Source organism: Dipodomys ordii, unplaced genomic scaffold, assembly GCF_000151885.1.
Source record: "Dipodomys ordii isolate 6190 unplaced genomic scaffold, Dord_2.0 Scaffold52, whole genome shotgun sequence".
Classification (NCBI taxonomy): domain Eukaryota; kingdom Metazoa; phylum Chordata; class Mammalia; order Rodentia; family Heteromyidae; genus Dipodomys; species Dipodomys ordii.
Window position 1 is genome coordinate 9,184,828 of NW_012267268.1, and position 4,688 is coordinate 9,189,515.

Sequence of the window (4,688 nt, forward strand, 5' to 3'; positions counted from 1 at the left end):
TTGCCTCTTCTATTTCCTTGAAGAATGAGGTTGGAATTTTGATAGGTATTGTGTTGAATTTGTAGATAGCCTTGGGAAGTATTGTCATTTTCACCATGTTAATCTTTCCAATCCAGGAGCATGGGAGGTTTTGCCATTTTTTTAGTTCTGTGTTGATTTCCTTTTTCAAGATTTTAAAGTTTTCATCAGAGAGGTCCTTCACTTCTTTAGTTAATTCCTAGGTATTTTATTTTTTGTGGGGCTATTACAAATGGAATTGCTTTTCTAATTTCAGCCACACTTTTCTCATTGTTGGCATACAGAAAAGCCGGAAGATCAAATTATTATGCCAGCCCAGCCAGCCAACCATGGACCATGGAAAGACCATGGACCTCTTATCTACAATTAACTCCCAGAAGTGGCGCTGTGGCTCAAAGTGGTGGAGTGCTAGCCTTGAGCAGAAAAGCTCAGGGCCTGGATATGGCTCAAAGTGGTGGAGTGCTAGCCTTGAGCAGAAAAGCTCAGGGACAGCATCCAGGCCCTGAATTCAGTTCCCCTGACTGACTAAATAAATAAATAAATAGCAGAGTAGCAGTCTGGAGCCCTGGGTAAAATGAGAGTACAAAACATATTAAGCCACAGAGTCAAATTTGATTAATTAGAGGAAGATTATACTTAATACATTAGAAACTTGAAACAATATTTTAAACATACTACCTGATTTTCAAATGTAAGAAAAATATGAGTAGTAACTCTTGCCTAACCCCCTGCCTATCAACTACTCAGAAGGCCGAAGCAGGATTGTGGATTTGAAGCTAGCCCAAAGGTAGAAGGAAGCAATAAGAGAAGGAAAGGATTCTTGGAACCCTATCTCAAAGTTCAATTAACTCCAAAAGGAATGGGATAACAATTGCCTGATAAAAGTAAGATAGAAGGAAAAAAATGGGAATATTTGGAATATTAAATATTATTATATATTACTATATATTAATATTAAATATTATTAAATATGTCCAAATAATCTATTGGCTTAAAATTAATTTCAACAGACTAAAATATTTTTGAAATGAATAAAAATAAAATAAATAAATACTTAAAATTTCTAGGTACAGCAAAAATAGTTTAGATCGAAAAGCATATTACTATATATTAAACTGAAGAGAAATATGAACTTACCTCATAGGAAACCAGAAAAAGAAAAAAAAAACTTAAAGCAAGTATACATAAGAAAAGAAAAATATGAAAAATAAGAACCTAAAAATTAATAAAACCGGGGGCTGGGAAGGTGGCTCAGTGGTAGAGCGCTTACCTTGCATGCCTGAGGCCCTGGGTTTGATTCCTCAGCACCACGTAAGCAAAAAGAAAAAAGCCGGAAGTGGCGCTGTGGCTCAAGTGGTAGAGCTCTAGCCTTGAGCTGAAGAGCTGAGGGACAGCGCCCAGGCCCAGAGTTCAGGCCCCACGACCGGACGCCCCCCAAAAAAGAAAAAAAAGTTAATAAAACCGAGGAAACCAAAGAGAAATCCAAAGTACAGCATCAAGAATAAAGGGGAGTTCCTCAAAAGACTGCACCTAGAGCTCCCCTGTGACCCAGCAATCCCACTTCTGGGCAATTACCCAAATGATCACAAACAAGTGCCTATTAAAACCATAAAGTATGGCCATGTTCATTGCAGCATTATTTACCATAACCAAGCTACGGACCCAACCCAAATGCTCCTCGGTAGACAAATGGATCAAAGTATGTGGTATATATACACAGTTAAATTCTATGCTTCTATCAGAAAGAACAACATTGTTCCACTCATAAGAAAATGGAAAGACTTGGAAAAAATTATATTAAATGAAGTAAGACTGACCCGAAGAAAAGTAGGTTGCATGATCTCCCTCATTTGTAAGTACTAGAAGAGGTGTATGATATTCTTAATGTGGGCTCTCAATTACCCAAATGCTTAGTACATAAGACTATATATAATAAATCATATTACCATGAACTACAACTTATAGAAACAAGAGGTTCTCCTTAGACCCTCTATGTAATTTGATCTTTTTTCTTTATTTTTTTCTCTTCATTTCTAATGTGGGCTCTCAATTACCCAAATGCTTAGTACATAGGACTATATATAATAAATCATATTACCATGAACTACAACTTATAGAAACAAGAGGTTCTCTTTAGACCCTCTATATAATTTGATCTTTTTTCTTTATTTTTTTCTCTTCATTTCTCTTAGTCTTTTGTACCATATATTTTGCATAATAGTTAAGCCAATAGTTAAGGGAAAGGGAATCACAGAAACAACAGGTAAACATATGAATTAAATCAACATTGATACTCACTTGACACTATGTTGGATATGAACATTACAATTTGGGGGCAGAGAGAATAGAGAGGGGTAAGTGGGAGATAAAGAGGGATGGAGTAACAGTGATTAAAAACAAATGTACTTCACTATCTTGCCCATGTAATTGTAACCCCTCTGTACAGTATTTTCACAATAGAAAAAATAAAATAAAAAATAAAAACAAATGTACTTATTGCCTTTCTTATGTTCCCTGCTCATCAACTTTTCAATAGAATGAATTTTAAATTAAAAAAAAAGAATAAAGGGGAAATGTAAATTATATTAAAATAAACTTCCACCAAGCCTAAATGTAGGATAGTTTGGAAGAAAGGGGATAATTAATTGTTATAAAACATAAATTATAATGATTTGCTAAAGTGAAAATAACCCAAAAATCTTTTATATGAGACACTAAATACATTAACCTTCACAAATCTTCACATATGTAAATCTAATGGATTCACTGGAAATTTTTACAAAATACAAATACATTCAAAATCATCTCATAAAAATGGTCTAGGAATAAGACTTTCTAATCATTTTAGACGAACAAGAATTCTCTGAATCTATGAACTAAAAGGACATACAAGAACATACATAATGCCAGGTACTGGTTGCTCATGCCTGTAATGCTAACTACTCAGGACTGAGATCTGAGTATCTAGGTTCAAAGCCATCTTGGGCAAAAAGTCCATAAGACTCTTATCTCCAAGTAAGCACCAGAAAAACAGAAGAGGCATTGTGGCTCAAAGAGGTAGAGTGCTAGCCTTGAGCAAAAGAGTTCAAGAATAGCACCCAGTCTCTGAGTTCAAGCCCAATGACAAACAAAACAAAGAATTAAAAAAAAAACAAACCTTAAGCCCCTCAGCAAACTAGGAATATCAGGAAAAAAAATGTTACAACCTGGTTGATGGGTTTTGACAAATATCCAAATAGCCTACCTAGTGATAAAAGACAGGTTAAAAATATCCAATCCCGGAAAAACAAATCATTTAAGGATACAGGTGGACCCATTGCAACTATGAGAAATACAAGTTGTCATGTCGAAAATGAACTTTACAACTTTGGTGGGGGGGGGATTGGGAGGGTGGGGGAGGCTGGGATGGAATGTGAAGGGTAAACAAAGGAGGAGGCTGCAATGCTTGATAAGAAATATACTCATTATCTTGCTCATGTAATTGTAACCTCTCTGTACGGTATGTTCACAATAAATTAAAATTTAAAAAATGCTGCAAAAAAATCCAATCTCAATTTCAACTCAACATTAACAAAGGCAATAAGTGATAAAAGATAAAAAGGGACATGCATTAAAAAATTAGAAATAAAACCATTACTAATTTCAGACCATATGTTTAAATAGAACATGTGAAGCAATCTATACAAAGAACTGTTGTGACTAAGAAAATTTTCAAACAAGATCAAAAGATAGGAGATAAACATGGGAAATATCTGTTTTTATCTACTGGATTGAACACTTAGAAATAAATATTTCAGGGCTCGGAAGGTGGATCAGTGTAGACTGCTTGCCTTGCATGCATGAGGCCCTGGGTTTGATTCCTTAGCACCACATAAGCAGAAAAAGCCGGAAGTGGCGCTGTGGCTCAAGTGGTAGAGCACTATCCTTGAGCTGAAGAGCTCAAGGACAGCGCCCAAGCCCAGAGTTCAGGGCCTACCCCCCACCAAAAAAATATATATATATTTAAAAACCAATATTTATTATTTTTGTTAATAAGTTTTGTTTTTTGTTTTTATTTTTTATTGTGAAAATACTGTACAGAGGGGTTACAACTACATGGGCAAGATAATAAGTACATTTCTTATCAAGCATTGTAGCCTCCTCCTTTGTTTTGCCTTCCCATCTCTTCCCAGCCTCCCCCGCCCCCCAACCCAATCCTCCTCTCCCCTCCCCAGCCAAAGTTGTAAAGTTCGTTTTCAACATGACAACTTGTACTTCTCATTGTTGCAATTGATCCACCTGTATCCTTATTTAAACAACTTATTTTTCCCCTTCCCCTCCACAAATTATACCGACATCAAATACAGTGAAAGAAGGGGTTATAATGTGGGGGAGGGACATACAAAGCAACAAAGAAATAATCTTATAAATGCATTAGAAACAAATGAAAGAAAAAAATCATTTAAATACAAATCATAGGGTTCATTTTCCTAACATTGCCTTATCTGACCTTTTCTGCTTGACTCAGACATATACTAGATATTACAAATAAGGGAAACCATGGGACCTATGTTTCTTTGGGCTTGGAACTGAAAAAATTAAATCCCCCAACAACAAATCCTCAAAGAAACAACTGCCCAATAAATAAGTGGGCTAAAGACTTAAAGAGAAACTTCTCTGAAGAGGAAAGA

General features: G+C 35.6%; 1 pseudogene; it reads left to right on the forward strand.

Annotated features, from left to right (window-relative positions):
• LOC105988908 overlaps positions 1-4,688 on the forward strand; it is a 160,578-nt pseudogene that overhangs the window by 102,101 nt on the left and 53,789 nt on the right.